Raw genomic sequence first — 19089 nt, forward strand, 5'->3', positions numbered from 1 at the left:
TTACTCACTAGCCAATCTACAGACCGTGACTGGTTCCCAACTCTCATTTTTAAGTAAATAAATTAATACATATGCTGGAAGTTCCCCCACCAGACAGTCACACTTGGAATACACTGTTCCCTTTCCTAAAGATGCAAAGTTCAAACAAGGAAAAAAAAAAGCTCTTGAGGACCCTCCTATTTCCCTCTTCTCATAAGTCTGGGAAAAAAAATATGTTGAAGGAAAATGAGCTCAGATTTGAAAATGAGAACCTCTTTTTTGATTGACAATGAATATTATATAGGTGTTGTGGTGTGTTTTTCTTTAATTTGATATTTGTTCAGTGTTTGTTCACCCCCCACCCCCAGTCTCCTCCCTCCCTCAGTTGTCAATCTTCCCAAGCTCTTCCCTAACCCCTTCCTCTCCAAGTTGTCAATCCTCCCTTTCCCTGCCCCTTTCCCCAGAACATTCCCTGTCATTCCTCCTAATCCCCTCCCTTGTTTCCAGAGCATTCCCTGTCTATTTAGTGAGGCTCAACACCCTATTGGTTACTTTGTGTTACTCCACTCCACTGTTTCCCCTGATAGGTTTGTCCCTCCTTAGACTCCTCCCCAGCCCTACCTTCATTGGTTGCTGTTCCTCCACCCCTCCTCTTGAGTTCTTGTATAAAACATTTGTTCCCCCTCCCCGCAGGGTCTTGGGGCTCACTGAATAAAACCAACCTGTTCACCCCCAAGTCCCGTGTCACCTCAGTCTGTCCCTGCGCCGACAACTGGGACCGCAGAGCTTCGTAGGGGGACCAGCCGCCCGTTCTCTTCCCTCCCGCCGCCCAGCACGCCACCGCTCGGGGTATTGCGGTGAGAGGAGCTGCCCCCGTTACAACATATAGGTGTGTTAATGTTAGGGGTTTTTGGCAGAATTTCTACAGAACCTAAATGTTATACAGAAATTCTTCCCGAAACAGTTTTACTTGAGTGAAAATGTTGGAACTGCATAATGCCTTTCCAAAATTTGCCCTTTTAGTAGTTTTTAGGGATTTTTTTTTTTTTTTTGTCTAAGAGATCCATACATTTGTTAGCAAAGTTTACTACAATTTTAGCAATTTCAGCAATGGGACTATGACCCATTGTAGGGATCATTTTTACAAAAATAACCCCCAACAAACTAACAAAAAGCAAAAAGCACAGTCTAAAAAAAAAATTAATAAGATATTTCTGAAGTATAGCCATATTTGAATCCTCAAGTTGTAATTTTGGAAAGTTGTGAACTCTTAAAAAAAGTTATGAAAAATGTAACAGGATCAGCAAATTTCTGGAGTGTTATCTGACATTGGCTTCGTCTTGTCTCCCTCTTGGATTATTCCACAGTCAGAAGCTTTGATCAAGTCCACCTCTTTGCTAGCTCTCGTGAACTTCACCCGGAAATTTGCTGCTCAAGAATCATAAAGTTGGTCTACAGAGACACAGTTTGCAAAGGCCTGATGGAAACTTGTCCTCATTAACTGAACACCATAGAAAAAAATAAATCACTTTTTGCTGTTACCACACTGTGACATTGCTATTACTGTACTACTTCACCACCTGCAGTATAGAGGGAAGAAAATAAAAAATTTTTTTTGCTGGGCAGAGGAAGTGAGTTTGAGGGCAAGAATCAGAGTAGAGTATAAGACTAAAAGTGTTAAAAAAAACTTTAAAATAATCTTAAACAAATGGTGACAAATCTAGACTTAATGAAAAAAGAGTGCATTACATAGCCTTTGTGCTGCCTGCAACTTCATCTCAGTTTGATTTATTTTGTTTACCATAATTAAAGAAACACTAAAAATTTTCATTTGCTTCAGGCAACATTACTGTGATTTCAAAGTACATCCAAGTGCACCCTCAGTTGTTCAAAGACAACAACAAGTTGGTGAGTGTTGATCTACTGGAGGATTATGCTCTGCAGAGGGATTTGGACAGGCTGGATTGATGGGCTGAGGGCAATTGTATGGGGTTCAATAAAGTTTAATAAGTGCCAGGTCATGCACAGGGGTCACAACAACCCCAGGCAGCACCACAGGCTGGGGGAAGAGTGGCTGGAAAGCTGCCTGGCAGAAAAGGACCTGGGGGGGATGGCTGACAGCAGCTGAACATGAGCCAGTGTGTGCTCAGGTGGCCACAAAGGCCAATCACATCCTGGCCTGTACCAGCAATAGTGTGGCCAGCAGGACTGTCCCCCTGTCCTTGGCACTGGTGTGGCTGCCTTGAGTGCTGTGTCCACATTTGGGTCCCTAAATTCAGGAGAGATATTGAGGTGCTAAAGCCTGTACAGAGAAGGACTATGAAGGTGATTAAAGGTCAGGAGCACAAGTCCTATGAGGAGTGGCTGAGGAAGATGGGGGTGTTTAGCCTGGAGAAAAGAAGGCTCAGGGGGTCACCTTATCATTCTCTACAAGTGCCTGAAAAGAGGGTGTAGTGAGGTAGGGGTTGGTTTCTTCTCTCAGCTAACTAGTGATAGGATAAAAGGAAATGGCCTTAAATCTGTTTAGATTGGTTATTAGGAAAAAAAATCTTCATTGAACGTATTGTAAAGCCCTGGAACAGGCTGCCCAGGGAAAAGGCTGAGTTGCCATCTGTGGAGGGATTTAAAAGATGTGTAGATGTGGCACCTGGGCAAACAGTTTAGTGGTAGGCTTGGCAGCATGGGGGTAATGGCTGGACTTGATGATCTTAGAGGTCTTTTCAAACTGAAGCCATTCTGTGCCAACAGAAGAAGAGCTCAGTACATGTGATTTTCTTTCTTCCATAATACTAAGCAAGAAAATTAATATGAAAATATTATTGAAGAAAAATTATGGAGAAAACCAGTTGATAGTTCCAAATCATTAGCCAAGTACATATAACAATGCCCTCCTCATCCAAAACTACTCATCATAACAGCCTGAGAAAGAATGCAGTTGTGGTATTTCCTCCAACACCAAAAAAGTTGAAAGAATCCTATGAGAAACTTCTTTCCAGCATCTATGACTTCTGATGACTATCCAAACCAAAAAGTGAACAAGAACGTAACCCCAGAGTTTCTCTGGAATGTATATCTGATTAGACATTTTATCATTCAAAATTGTGATAAACCATGGCACAGACATAGGGGTGCAGCACGTTTGACAGCATCTTACACCAAATTTCTCTTCACCGAGTGGTTCTTTGTTCAGAGCTGCCTCAGTTTTGCTGCATGGTAAGAATATGAAGAGTTGTCAAGCAGCAGCTGACTTGCCAAACAAACTACTTCCTTCTATACTCAACTGTGTACACCCAGTTCATTTCTGAACATCTCTGGGAGGAGTTACTCTAGAATTGTTGCTTGGAAGCCTAATGGAGCTACAGAGAACTGACTCCATCAGTTTAAAAAATCAGAATAAAATAGATAAAACCCCACCCAAAAATATAGAAATAGAAAGCTTCTTTAATTCACATAAACTTCATCTGATGTCTGTGGGACAAAACAATTTTGGCTTAGAGCTTATGCAAATGTTAACAATAACATACAAACATTGAACTGTTCGAGAAAAAGTAATGCTTGTTCATTCCATCCAGTCCAACATAAATAGAAATAAATGCTTAAAGATATGAGCCTTGCATTTGGATGGAGTAAAAAGGCTTTGACATAACATGCTATGCTGAGACATAAAGCTTCAGTAGTTCAGCCTGCCTTTTCTTGTTCCAAATGCATGAATGACAGATGCTAGAAGAGTTCCTGTTCTTTTGTAAAATAAACAACCTTGAACAGAGCACTCACAGAAGTAAAACAATGTCAAGTTCTCTATTCTTTTAAAAGTTTGTAACACTGACCTCAGACATGGAGATGGGACTATAAGCAGTATGATAAAAGAGTCTAAAAGTGCAAAAGAGCCACATTGTTAGAATAGTGTAAGTCTACATATCTCGCAGAGGAGAATGCAGGGTCTGTACTAGACACATTACTCTACTTCTCTGGCAGTGGAAGTACAATGTTATTAAAAAGATAAGATAATTTTGGATGCCTCACCTCCCTGACATTAATAGAACTGATCTGCACTAGGAGAAAAATTCTGTGAAAGAACATGGAATGTTCTTTCCTTTTATTGATGTTCCTCTTAATATGTTGGCCAAAGGGAGATTGGAGATGAAGAATACTGGAAAATCCTTTCTGCAGGTTGATTTCTAGGTTGCCACTGAAGTCTCACAAAGAGAAAAACACAAGTGAAAAACGAGCTTACTAGTATCATCTTAAATGAAAAGGTCTCAGTTAAGCAAGTGGTGAACTTTCTCTCCTGTCATTGATCTAGCATTACTGAATGCATTAATAAAGGCTACTTAAAGCTTTAGATAGATTAAATAAAAATAGTAAACACTGAGAATGTATCGATTATGCAAAATGAGACAAGTTTATAGAACCAAAGAAATTGTTATGAACTCTATGAGTTGTCTGAATTTCTAGTTAGGAAAAGGCCTTTGTCCAGAATATAATACATATTTTCTATTCATTGTTTCAAGGTAATGTGTTGAATGGTCACAAGAAAAGAAAGTTTCTTTCCAGATGAAATGCCATGGCAAAAAAAGAGACCAAAGTATCAATTTCGGAATGCCTGCAGAAATGCCAATGTCTCATTAAGCATTTATTTTTTTATACTCCTTTTATCCTCCTGGTGAAATGGTGGCAAGCAAATTTCTTACTCAATAATAAAATTCAAACAGTTTAAAAAATCTTAAGAGTGCTGAAATTTACTTGAGTGTTGTATGTGCTCACCAGCAATGTAAGACAAACTTTTCCTCCACATCAGAACTTTTTTTGTTGTAGCTGCTGACCAGTAGCAATGATTTCAAAGATCAGACACAAGCTGGACAGAGCACTCAGGTCTTCATCATCATGCTAAGAAGAACTCAGAGGATTTGTTTCCATAATTGATGGCTCTAGTAGAAGCCCACTAAAGTACTTTATTCTTAAAAATACAGAAGGGCAGGGGAGGGCAGGATGAAAACTAAACTTGGGGTAAAAAAACCTGTGTTGGTCCTTCACTTCCATGAACTTAGCCAGCCTATGGATCTTGGGAACAGGTTAACATTGTTTAATGTCTACACTTGAAGCAATCAATAGAAACACTGAACTGTGAACCGAAATCAGTAATTTGCAACTTAACTTACTGCAACTTAATATATAATAAAAATAATGGAATTGATGAAAGAACTGCAAATGGCATTGAGTTGACAGGCTCTTTGCTAAACACTCCATAGGCCATGCTCTGATGTATTACAGCAAAATTAGAAGATTGAAATAGAATGATGGACTGAAAAGCAACTCTACCAAAATCTGTGAGCACTGCCAACAATGTCTCTGCTCAAGCTCCTATTTTTCCACAGTAAAATGGAGTGCAGAAGCTGCCCTGTTTCCTTCATACCACATTCTCAGGAGTTAGAATAAAAAATACTGTATATCCCCCATCAGTAAAATTTTATGCAATTTGAAGAAAATACCTACTTCTGACAAGACTAAATATGCAATAGAACTATGTTTTCACCAGCCCTAAAGAAAAAAAAAATGTTTTGATGTTTGGAATCAAATTCCTATGGTTTAGTGATTTTTCTCATAATATTAGGCAGTTTGAACATTAATTAACATGAAAAATTTAATTCTGTCTACAGCGGGGTTTTTTTTGGGTTTTTTTGGGGGGGTTTTTTTTGGTTTTTTTTTGTTGTTGTGTTTTTTTTTGTTGTTGTTGTTTTTTTGTGCAGAAGGGAAAATAATTCACTAATGATGTAACCAAGATATCAAAATAGTCTATTATTTCAAAGCTGATGAATTGTGTAGTTAGAAAGTGAGCAATATCTGTGAGATAAGGCATAAGACCCATGCAGTAGAGATGGATTAGAAAATATGAACATTTTATTCAGGTTCTGTTTCATTCCCTTTTTAACTTTGGTGTCACTGGGCCAAGTATTTCTTTTCATCATGGATTTATTTTCCTAAGGAAGCTATATTTCATTTGAAACAGAGCACAAATTATCTTTCCAAAACAATTTTTTCAAACCCTATACAAACTTTTGGCAGAGAATTTTCAAAGAATATACATATCTTACAGACAAAATGTGTGCCACTTGGCTTCATTAATAAAATTTCAGGAAGCTTATTTAAAAGAAAAATGTTCAAAATGCACACACAGAATGCATAATGCTGCCACCAAACACATTCTGGTGGAACTGAACACAAGTTCTATTTAATCCTCAATCATGTGTTAAAAGGTTATGACTTCCATGTTTTATTGTGGTTACTTCTCACAAATGAACAAACACTAGATTTTAATATAGGGTCATTTTATCAGCTTTGCTCATCATCTGGGCCAATGTCCCAATCTCTGAAATGTACATAAACTGGCACTCATCTAATCTGAACTCCTGTACAATATCACCTGAGCGGAAACTCAGTGTTTTTGTACAATGACATAAGAATACAGCATAATTAGGAATATTATAAGATCTTTAATGGAATCAATTCCTGCTTGAAGAAGGGTCAGCCATGAAGTCAGAGCACACTTCTCTAGGTTCATCCACTTGGCTGTTGAAAGCCTCCAAGGATGAAGGCTTCACAGTGTCACCAAAACCCAGTTGCACTATCTGATTGTTTTTGAAGGGGAGAAACTTTTCCTTATATCCAGACACAACCTCCTTTTTTTTCAACTTAGGCCTGCTCTCAGTTGTCCTTCCACCACCATGGAGCCCATCTCCACCTTCTAAATAACGTCCCCTTAGGTACTGGAGGCAGCTGTTTGACAAACCCCAAACCTGACTGTTGCCAGGCTGGACCAGCCCCACTCCTGCAACCTGACCTCCAAGGGCAGGGGCAGCAACCCTGGAGATAATGTCAGTGGTTCCCCACTTACCCTGATGCAGTTCACTGGCATCCTTCTTGCACCAGGAGGCTCAACACTGGACATGTCTTCTAAATATGGCCTAGTAAGTGCTGAGTAGAGGGAGCTAATAGCTTTCCCAAGCTACTGGCTGTGCTCCTGTGATTACAGTCCAAGATCGTGTCCTTCGTTGCTGCCACAAACTACTACTGGCTCAAATTCAGTTTGCTGTCTAGCAAGACTCTCAGTTTCAGCTTCCCCAGAATTGCTTCCCCAGTTAGTGAGCTCACAGGTTTTATATTTTCAATTGGGTTAATACTGTATGCTCACCTTCGAGAAAAACTTCCAGTCTTTAAGTTAGCACTGCAAAGAGTTGCTCCATTAATTTTTTTTTTTTTTTCTGTTTTGGTATGGCAAGCATCAACATCAGCTAGAAAATCTCAGTGGAAATTCCAGAACTGACACATAGATTAAGGAATTCAGTAAATATAGGATGTGAGAAACCACAGACTGAGGTATTGTTTATTAAGATATATGTAGAGGATAGGAAACGGAGTATGAGAAACTACAGACTGCTTACAGACTAAGGTATTGTTTAGGGAACAGAGGATACGCAAATAGCCTGCGGGCACAGCATTTGCAAGATAAGAAAACCACAAACACTTACACCTGGGGACTGACGATACAAGATAAAGATAACCACAAATACTCACAGACTGCTTACGTAAACAGAAGGAAACTGCAAGATTATCCAGGAATTAGCTTAAACAAAAGGAGGCCCCCAGGACTTCATGGAAAGGATGGAATAAAAAGAAGGCTGTTTGAACGAATCGGCATGGCAGAGGGGGAGCAGAGACTCTCCGGCCGTCCAGCGCTGTCTTTGCTCATATCCTACATGCTGTAATTAATAAAATTGTAATTGGATTATGATCCATTGTGGCGTAAATTTATAACAATTTCTGGTGCTGTGACTCAGATAAGGAACGGTGGGCTTTGGTCCTCCGGGAAGGCGCCCCGCGACATTTCGCGGTCCCGCGACCAACAGCCTACCCTAACCTTACTGAAGAACCTAAAGTCTAGGATAATGAGCAAAGGAGAGACCGGTAAAATCCTATAAAAATTCTGTACACGGGAGTCTGGACGAAGACGCAGGATGCGTAAGTAGTGAAATTATTCGCAGAGCAAAATTGTTCACGGCAAAATTTTTCATGGGTTTTCCGTTCGGGCGGGATTGGGTTTCCTGGAATATAACGAATGAGAGGTTCGATATACTGAACCAAGCAAGTGTGGACTCTTAAGTACTGCGTTTTCCATCTCCCGCGAGGGACTGGGCCAGGAACAAGAGGAGCGAGTGCATGTGTGTGGGGATATTCCAGAAGATGGGGGCGAAGGGCAGCAAGCCTTCGACTCCCATGGGAAGGGTACCCACTGTACCTAAGAATACCCCTCTGGTATATATCTTAGATAATTGGAGATATTTCTCTGGAACCCTAGGGAAAGATAAGCAAAAAATGATAGAATATTGTACTAAGATATGGGGAGGGAAGAAGATTTCTAAAAATGTCTTTTGGCCAGTCTATGGGTCAGAAAAAGATTGGGTAAGACAGCAGTTAAACCTCTGGGTAAATAATAAAAAACTCCTTAACCCGGAGGAGAGACAATATGCAGAAGTGTGGCTGGAAAGACCGGGAGCTGGACTTTATCCGCTGAATGAAATAAAAACTAAACATAAGAAAAAGAAGGAAGAGTTAGACGAAACCCTTCTAACCCTCCCTCCTTACATTCCTCCTCCTGTTCCCGCAGCCCCTCCAGAGGTCCCCAGAGCACCCACTCCCCCACCAGAGTCAGAAAAAGGGTCTCCCCCCACTCCTAGATGCGTAACTAGAAGTCAAAGAGGGGAAGCTCAGACGTACCCCCTAAGGGAAATACCCATGGGGGGACCTCAGCCTGTGATCGGATATATTTCTGTCCCCTTAAACTCGGCTGACCTATGAGATTTTAAAAGAACCGAGATGGGAAGCTTAATTGAGGACCCACTCGGAGTAGCAGAAAGACTATATCAATTTTTGGGACCAAGCCTTTATACTTGGGATAAGATGCAATCTATCCTTGGTCAATTATTTAATACCGAGGAAAGAGATATGATTAGATGAGCAGGAATGAGACTGTGGGATGCTCAACATGCTCAGGGACCTCAAGCAGATATTAAATGGCCACTCCAAAGACCTAATTGGAATAATCAGGATCCGGCGCATAGAACTCTTATGCAGGACCTGAGAACTATAGTAATTCAGGGAATTAGAGAAGCAGTACCCCGTGGACAGAATATCAATAAAGCATTTAATGAAATGCAAAAGAAAGATGAAAGCCCTACTGAGTGGCTGGAATGACTAAGGAAAGCCCTTCAGCTGTACTCTGGGGTAAATCCAAACGACCCTTTAGGGCAAATGCTCCTCAAAACTCAGTTTGTGGCAAAATCATGGGAAGATATCAGGAAGAAGACTGAAAAGTTAGAGAACTGGCAGAATAGAGGGTTAGATGAATTATTGAGGGAAGCTCAGAAAGTCTACGTAAGGTGGGAAGAAGAGAGCAGCAAGCGACAAGTAGGAATGATGGTAGCAGCAGTCAGAGAAGATCGCAAAGGGCAAACTGGTGAACACAGATCTGCTAGGATGAAACAAGGGGATGTAATAATAGAAAAGGAGCAGAGGTGTTGTTTTTACTGTGGAAAGAAGGGACATATAAGGAAGAATTGCAGAGAAAGGATCAGGGATGAGGGAATATTGAAAACAGAATAGGGGAGTCAGGGGCTCTATATCTTAGGGGACCGGAGTCATCATGAGCCCTTGATAAAATTAAAAATAGGTCCCCATAAACAAGAGTTCACCTTTTTAGTAGACACTGGGGCTGAGAAATCAACTATTAGGCAAATACCTGAGGGATGTAAAATTTCCCCTGAAAAAGTACAAGTAATTGGGGCAAAAGGGGAACCCTTTAAAGTAAGTAAAATCAAAAATGTGGTATTCGAAACTGAAAATAAATTTGGAATGGGTGAACTCTTGCTCATTCCTGAAGCAGAATTTAACCTGTTAGGATGAGATTTAATTATTGAATTGCAATTAGAAATTAAAGTGAAAAATCAAGAGTTGGCAGTGTCTGCTTATCCTTTGACCGTGGATGATCAAAAACAAATTAACCCCAATGTCTGGTACTCTCTGGACACAATTAGTAGACTGGAAATGCCACTGATTAAAATCCAAATTTCCAAACCCCACATACCTGTGAAGGTAAGGCAATATCCCATATCCTTAGAAGGACGGAGAGGATTGAAGCCAGAAATTGATCGATTGTTGGCACAAGGAATCTTAGAGCCTTGTATGTCACCCTTTAACACCCCCATTTTGCCTGTAAAGAAACCAAATGGGAAATATCGGCTCGTACATGATCTAAGGGAAATAAACAAAAGAACTATTACGCGGTTCCCTGTGGTAGCAAACCCATACACATTGCTAAGCAAACTAGGAGCCCATAATTCCTGGTATAGTGTGATTGATTTAAAGGATGCCTTTTGGGTCTGTCCACTGGCAGAAGAATGCCGTAATTATTTTGCCTTTGAATGAGAAGACATAGAGATGGGCCAGAGACAGCAATTAAGATGGACCGTGCTCCCTCAAGGGTTCACTGAATCCCCTTATCTGTTTGGACAGGCCCTAGAAGAGCTCTTAACAGAATATCAGGTACAAACGGGGAATGTGCTGTTACAATATGTAGATGATCTGCTCATAGCGGGGAATAATAAGGAGAATGTAAGAAAAGAAACCATTCGACTCCTAAACTTTCTTGCACAAAAGGGACTACGGTATCACAAGAAAAGTTACAATTTGCAGAGGAAAAAGTAAAATATCTGGGACATTATCTGTTTAACGGCCAGAAGATATTAGATCCAGAGCGTATTAAAGAAATTCTGGAATTACCTATGCCTGTCACTAAGAGGCAAATTCGGCAGGCATTAGGGCTATTGGGGTATTGTAGGCAATGGATAGAGAACTACAGCTTTAAAGTTAAATTCCTATATGAACAACTGCTTAAAGACAAAATACTCAAGTGGACTCTTCAGGATCAAGAGCAGTTTGCCAGTCTCAAAAGGGAGCTAAGTCAAGCACCAGTTTTAAGTCTCCTGGATTTAAAACGGCCATTCCATTTATTTGTTAACATACATGAAGGAACGGCATTCGGAGTATTAACTCAGGAATGGGCCAGACAAAAGAAACTGGTGGCATACTTATCAAAGCTGTTAGACCCTGTGAGCAGGGGTTGGCCGAGTTGTTTACAGATCATTGTTGCTGCTGCCCTATTGCTTGAGGAAAAAAATCGCATTACTTTTAATGGAGAAGTTGTCTTATATGCGCCTCATAACATCAGGGGAGTGTTACAACAAAAAACAGAAAAATGGCTTACAGATAGCCGATTATTAAAGTATGAGGGAATACTTATAGAATCCCCTAAATTATCTTTAAAAACTACTGGAGCAGTTAACCCCGCTGAATTTTTGTACTCAGGAGAAGGTAATGAACCATTACACAATTGTTTTCAAACAATTGAACAACAAACACGCATTAGGTCAGACTTAGAAGAAGAAGAACTACAATGTGGAGAAGTATTATTCATAGATGGGTCATCACGAATAGTAGAAGGTAAACGATTGTCCGGATATGCCATCGTTAAATGGGAAAAAGGGGAATTTAAGACAAAGGAATCGGACCCCCTGAGTGCCAGCTGGTCGGCTCAAGCCTGTGAGCTATATGCATTGTGGAATACATTAGTGTTACTGAAGGGAAAGGATGGGACTATATATACAGACTCACGTTATGCGTTCGGAGTAGTACACACCTTTGGGAAAATATGGAAGGAAAGGGGATTTGTTAACTCCCAGGGAAAAGAACTGATACACCCGGAATTAATTCGGCAAGTTCTGGGGGCATTGAAAATGCCAAATAAATAGCAGTTGTACATATAAAAGGACACCAGCGAGGTACAAGTTATCAAATTAGGGGAAATAATGAAGCTGATATAGAGGCAAAACGAGTGGCAGGCAATTGTAATATAATTTTGACTATGCAACAAGTACCTATTAGTAAAAATTTGAGTTTTGAGTCTGCGGAAAAAGAAAAACTAGAACAAATGTGAGCTAAGGAACGGGATGGGAAATACATATTGCCAGATGGGAGAGAAGTCTTGCCAAAGGGCATAGCACTTGAAATATTTTCAAAAGTACATAGTAAAACACACTGGGGAACTCAGGCGTTAGTTGATCATTTCAATCAACAGTTTGCCTGTATAGGCGTATATAATATAGCAAAGACAGTCACGGCAGCCTGCGAGACCTGTCAAAAGGTTAATCGAAACAACATAAAACCAAGACCTCTTGGAGGACGTTCCCCCGCATACAGACCTTTCTCACATATACAAGTAGATTTTACTGAACTACCTAGGGTGGGGCGTTACAAATATTTATTAGTAATGGTGGATCACTTAACACATTATGTTGAGGCTTTTCCTACCTCCAGGGCAACCACTAACCAAGTCACTAAAGTGTTACTTGAACACGTTATACCTCGATATGGAGTACCTGAGGTAATCGACTCAGACAGAGGAACACATTTTGTGTCAAAAATTGTTAGAGATCTGACAGAAAGCTTGGGTATAAAGTGGGAATACCATACACCATGGCATCCACAAAGTTCAGGAAAAGTTGAAAGGATGAATGGATAAATTAAAGCTATTTTGATTAAATTAATTATAGAAACCAAATTATCATGGATTAAATGCCTACCCATGGCACTATTAATTCTCAGAACCAGACCCCGAGCAGATGTAGGAATATCAGCATTTGAAATGGTGTATGGAATGTCCTACAGAATTGAAAGCCCACAAACAAATGTTTTAATTAGAGACCGTGTGATTAATGAATATGTTTCACAAATAGCAAAACATCGTAACCAGCTTTGGGAACGTGGACTGATTGTGCAACAACCTCCATTGGACTTAAAAATACACAACGTTAAACCTGGGGATGTGATATTGATTAAAGTGTGGAAGGAAGAAACCCTAAAGCCCAATTGGGAGGGACCTTATCTTGTTTTGTTGACAACAGAAACAGCTGTCCGGACTGCTGAGTGTGGATGGACTCACGCCAGCCGCCTTAAAGGCCCAGTAACGAGACCTCACTGGAAAGTAATCAGCACCCCAGGTGACACCAAGATAACCCTGAAAAGATAACATAATGATAAAGACGTTATTTGATTTTTTTTGCTGCATTACCTTATGGTATAAAGTGTGTATTGCTGTTTATATATGCTATAATTATTTTTTTTTTATCTATTATATATGGAAGCGTACAAAGTGTGTTGAAGGAAATTGCTAGACATATGTAGCCACACCATAGTGAATATAGAAGGTATGCTGATGTAAATAATATATATGTACTCTAAATATACGAATTTGTGGTAATGATATAAATTGTAATTGTTATCCATTTGCTTGTTTTAGGTATAAGGTATGCCAGGATAAATGGTGGACACACTGTGAAGGTGGATACCTTCAATATTATTGTTACCATTCCAACGAACCAGTCCCCCTTTGTGGTTGAAATCTTGGCTATAAAGTGTAGAGGGGAAGTACTAACTGTGTCTTGCTTTGCCCCATTAGTTCAAGCTGCAAAGTGGGAAGCCTATATAAACAGGCAGAAATCCCGAAACAACTGTTCTCCTGAAGAATTCCCTTGCTGCCGAGAAGATGATACCCCCCGTGACTCGACGCAACCAAGTTGACAGGCGAGGCAGAAGAGGAACAAACTGTGGAGAAAAGAACCAGAACAATGGGACGCAAAGGCAGCAACGGCCGAACTTCCCCAGGATTGGTAAAAATATACTTAAATTGGCAAAATGGCCAGACACCCTTTTTCCTGGTATACCATTAGTCTTGATATTGATAATAACCCAGGCAGAAGGGGGAAATCCTCATGAACCATTTAAATGGGAACTAATATCTTGGGAAGGAACGAGAACAATAGCCACTCTTAGCAACCCAGGTCCACCTGAATTCATAGTAAAACTTTGTGATTTAGTACCAATACATTGTAAAAAAGGACCTCCATTTTATATATGCCTGGCCTCTGGACCGTCTTACTGTAATTATCCCGGACATTATTATTGTGGTTATTGGGGATGTGAAACAATAGCCTCGGGCTGGTCGGTAAAGGCTCTTGATAAATATATAAAAGCAACCTGGACTCCTAACGAATGTGTGCCTGAACAAACAGGTGTAGATCTTACAGGTCTGCGTAACGTAGATTATGTAGCTTCTTGTGACAAGGAAGTCTGTACCTGAATCAAATTTCAAGTATTACATCCCCTAGAAGACAAGTGGTTAGTGGGACGAACATGGGGAATACGGGTCTATGGAGGAATTCCTAAAGACGTGGGAGGGCACTTTCTCATAAGAAAAGTTAAAATACCACATGATTCACTCCCTGTTGGGCCGAATAAAGTATTGAATTTACCCACTTCCCCTACAAAAAAGATTGTCCCCGCAAGTGTTATAACCACTCGTCCAAACTCCCTATCAGTAACAGATCGAATAACTAATGACATGGTGACAGTTAGGGATTCAGGAGTGTCAAAATCCAAAGACCCTTTATGGGATTTAATGCAAGCCTCTTATCGTGCCCTTAATGAAAGTAAACCGAATATAAATAAGGAGTGCTGGTTATGTTATAATGTTAGACCACCATATTTTGAGGCAATTGGAAAACCAGATAAGATTCAATGGTCTAGTGGTTCAAACCCACGAGAATGCCCATGGAATGACCAAAAAAACCATACGCAAGGAATTACTATTCAATTAGTAACAGGTCAAGGAAAATGTATCAGTACAGTGCCCAAAGATTATCAGCCTCTGTGTAACCAAACAACAATAATCACTACAAAAACTATAGAGAGACAGAAGAAGAGAAATGACAAATGGGCTATCCCGGCACCAGGAGCTAAATGGGTTTGTTCAGACACCGGAGTAACGCCTTGCCTATCCCTAAAAGTGTTTGATCAATTTCAGTTTTGCGTACAGGTGATTATTGTTCCTCGTCTGATCTATCACACCTCTGAGGAGGTGTTACGCCACTTTGAAGGAGACCTGAATATACAAAAACGAGAACCAATTACAGTGGTAACTTTAGCTACACTGCTGATAGCGGGTGGAGTTGGAACAGGTACAGGCATAGCCTCCCTAGTAAAAAGTCAGGAATTACAAAGTTTACAGATGGCTGTAGATGAAGATTTAGTGAAAATAGAACAATCTATCCAAAATTTAGCCACTTCAGTAAAGTCTTTATCAGAAGTAGTACTGCAAAATAGAAGGGGATGAGATCTGTTATTCCTAAAAGAAGGAGGATTATGTATAGCTCTCAATGAAGAATGTTGTTCTTTTGCTGACCATACAGGAGTAGTCCAGGATACTATGTCTGAACTCCGGAAGAGGTTAAATCAACGTAAAAAAGATTGTGAGGCGGGCAGGTCATGGTATGAAAATTGGTTTAATGTTTCACCTTGGCTAACCAATTTGTTGTCTACCTTAGCAGGACCACTGATTATATTGATTATGGGACTTATATTTGGGCCTTGTATATTACGCTGTATTTTACACTATGTTAAACAACGATTTGACATAGCTAAACTACTTATTTTAACTACGAGGTCGGGGGCAAAATATAAAAGTGCATATATTGATGAGGATGAAGATTGGTGTCAATGTGTTGTGCCACGTGGGGACTACGCCTATTGTAATTGTGAAGTATTACCTTGTGAGTGCTATGATAAATGTTGGGATTGTGGAAAAAGGTTTATTTGCAATGCCGAGAGTGAAAGCAGCGTCTAATAAACAATAATGGGATAAAACAAGAAAATGGGGGATTTGTGAGAAACCACACACTAAGGTATTGTTTATTAAGATATATATAAAGGTTAGGAAACGGATTTGTGAGAAACCACAGACTGAGGTATTGTTTATTAAGATATATGTAGAGGATAGGAAACGGAGTATGAGAAACTACAGACTGCTTACAGACTAAGGTATTGTTTAGGGAACAGAGGATACGCAAATAGCCTGCGGGCACAGCATTTGCAAGATAAGAAAACCACAAACACTTACACCTGGGGACTGACGATACAAGATAAAGATAACCACAAATACTCACAGACTGCTTACGTAAACAGAAGGAAACTGCAAGATTATCCAGGAATTAGCTTAAACAAAAGGAGGCCCCCAGGACTTCATGGAAAGGATGGAATAAAAAGAAGGCTGTTTGAACAAATCGGCATGGCAGAGGGGGAGCAGAGACTCTCCGGCCGTCCAGCGCTGTCTTTGCTCATATCCTACATGCTGTAATTAATAAAATTGTAATTGGATTATGATCCATTGTGGCGTAAATTTATAACATAGGAGATAAATTATGCATTTGTAGACTGGATTGACTGAATTGATACTAACAGCTTTGCACTGCATTACCTTTTCACTGGTGGGTGTAACAGAATCAGTACAGTCAAGACATACAAAATGGCATTAGTTACAGCTACAGTATGGTCTGTATCAATTCTTTTCTTTCTTTTTTCAAATCTCCCTCTATCAGGTGATATGATAAAGAATTAAACTTGTAATACTGTGTCATGGTTTAACACTGGCATAATGCTAGAGCCTTCATGAAAATACAAACTTCTAAATTATTTGCTGTGAGATGCGATCAGGAACAGAGTACAGTAGGCTTAAGCTTAATAATAAAGGAGAAACTTTATTGAACTACTACTACTAAAAAGGAAAAAGAAAAAAAAACTAAATCTAAAAAAATGAAAACCTTCTAAAACATTCCTCCTCCCCCCTCCTCCCCCCCCCAACCCCCAATTCTAACAAACCACAGTGAGACACAACTTGGACCTCTTATCAGGTTTCTATTCTTCAGATAATCAATACTCAGTCTATTGAGGGAGAGAGAAGTCTCTCTTGTGCTATAGACTTTTTAAGAAACACAACTGTTACTTCTTGTGTTTCCATGTCACACATGGCTCCACCCAGAGACAAAAAATTGCCATGGTGACACTCTCCTTTCTATGCACAGTGTTCTCACTACTAATGCATGGACAAACTGTTCTTAGGATATTTTTTTTAAGGATGTTTTGCTAAGAGGGGAAAAAACAACAGTTCAGTTTTTTACTTTTGGGACCACAGTACCCCTATTTTCTTCCTCCCCTGGGACCGAGGGTCTCAAGAACAGAGATCATCTTTTTTTCTTCTTCTCTGAAGACAGGGGGTGTTACTACAAACCTCTTCAACTTTTCTCTGTTCACTCTACTCCTGTTTTTTTTCTTTAGCTGCTGAAGCAGGTCTCTTGGCTTACTGTGCATCTTCTTAAAATATAGTCACTTTTTTGGAGGAGAAAACTGGTTTAGTCCATGGTTAATAAGAAAAAGTCTAGCTAAAAGCTACTCCATCATCTTCCCCCCCAATTTTCTTTTCTTAACATTTCAGGTCCCAGGCTGTCTTTCTTCTTCTCTTTTAAACTGAGGAGGAGTAATATTTTACAAAGCCCTTATTTCTCAAGAAAAGGTTAAAAGTTCTGACTTCCTAGATAGCTCTCGGCCCTGCCCCCTCCCCCCCCCCCCCACTTTCTTCTTCCCCGGGTGTACTGTTAGCACTGCCGCTGTCTCTTTCTTTCTCTCTCCAGAGACACTCTGTGAGGGGAATGCAGACATCCCAGATTTTCTTCAACCGTTCTATCTACAGGGAGCTGGCTGGTTCTAGCCTCTCTACCTTTCGCCTAACTTAACTTGGCCACATGGCTTCCCCTCCCCCACCCAACCCACCGGCCGCGGGGGGGGGGGTTGGGAGGAAAGAGGCCACACTACCCTCTGACCAGAACTAAAGAGAGGAAGTTCTCCGAGGAGTTCTGGCTTTTAACCCCTCTGTGTTCTCAGAGGCGTGTCCAGCTTTCAATTGGTCAGCTTAAGTGTCAATATTCAACCCTAATCACTGACTGGCTTGACCGTCTTCCGTCTGAGAAAACTCCCCTCGGCGTCAAACCACGACATACGGCAAGGCGTTTGAGGTAGACATGTGCTTCCTCCACGTGCAGTAAGGCTCTGGCTGCACGCTCATCTACAATGCAAGATCTACATTTTCAAAATGTGTTCTGATTTTGTATCCTATACTGGATGGCATACAGTGGTTTTGTAGCCAGACCATCCCACTGGAACTAATCTACAAATACAAATGTGAAAGGCAACATCAATCAGATTCTCAGTATCATGCAGATAAAACTTTGAGAACTCTCTCCCATTACTCTCCCCTCTAAGTTTATGAATCTACTATTAAAAAAAAAAAAAACAACAACAGAAGCCAACAATACTCCATAAAAACTGCAATACTCTCACGTTTAATTCTTTAAAAGGCAAACAATGATGGGAAGCATGACAGAAGACAGAATGTTGCCTGAAGCCACAGGTTCATAAAATATACCACTGTTGAAATGGAGACATTGCTCGTGTCTGTGGTCCTACAGTCCTACAGTCAAATAAGATGAAAAGAAGAATATATTTACATGAGGGTTGCATAGGATAACAGAAATTTATCTGTAGGCTGTTTAGAATATTTTTATATTAACAACCACCAAAACAAAAGCCTGAAATGTTTTCCTCTTTCCTGAATCATAAATTTTTACATTTATTGCTGAAATTTGGAAGTGTTAACTTTTACCTCACAAGGCTGTTATTGCCTGTGTTATCCCACTTTTTGTTAGGAAGTCTCCTAATACTTTTTGGGTTGTGTTTAAAAACAACATTGACACCTTACCTTGATAACCAATCTTCTGCCATCACCGTGCTATCTAGCTGCCTGGGGACTCTCCTCATTTGATAATATTGCCAAACAGCAAGTAGCCACCTACCCGAGCTACTGCTGTGATGCTATATAAATGATCATTTATTTCCAGAAGTTCAACCTCCCAATCTATCCATGGGTATTCTTTCCACTACCGACATATTAGGCCACATTATTTTAGCTTTGTCACATTCAGTGCAAACTGGGGGTAATCAATTCCTTTACGGAACAAATGTAGGAATTTTGGCTTCTCTCCTTTTAAAAGACCTAGTGTGAATTGCATGCCAGTTGTACAGCTATAGTTTTAACCTGTCTCTTAAGGATGATGC

The 19089-nt window shown here is 40.2% G+C and overlaps 1 long non-coding RNA gene across 1 annotated transcript in view; it reads right to left on the reverse strand.

The window, feature by feature from the left end:
- The window catches only part of LOC144248658 (uncharacterized), a 146036-nt gene extending 138407 nt beyond the window's left edge, over positions 1–7629 (reverse strand). Inside the window, exon 1 of the long non-coding RNA XR_013341972.1 lies at positions 7552–7629. This is a non-coding gene — a long non-coding RNA (uncharacterized LOC144248658). The remainder of the gene's footprint in view (positions 1–7551) is intronic.
- Positions 7630–19089: the final 11460 nt, after the last annotated feature.

Source organism: Lonchura striata, chromosome 2 (genome assembly GCF_046129695.1).
Source record: "Lonchura striata isolate bLonStr1 chromosome 2, bLonStr1.mat, whole genome shotgun sequence".
Classification (NCBI taxonomy): domain Eukaryota; kingdom Metazoa; phylum Chordata; class Aves; order Passeriformes; family Estrildidae; genus Lonchura; species Lonchura striata.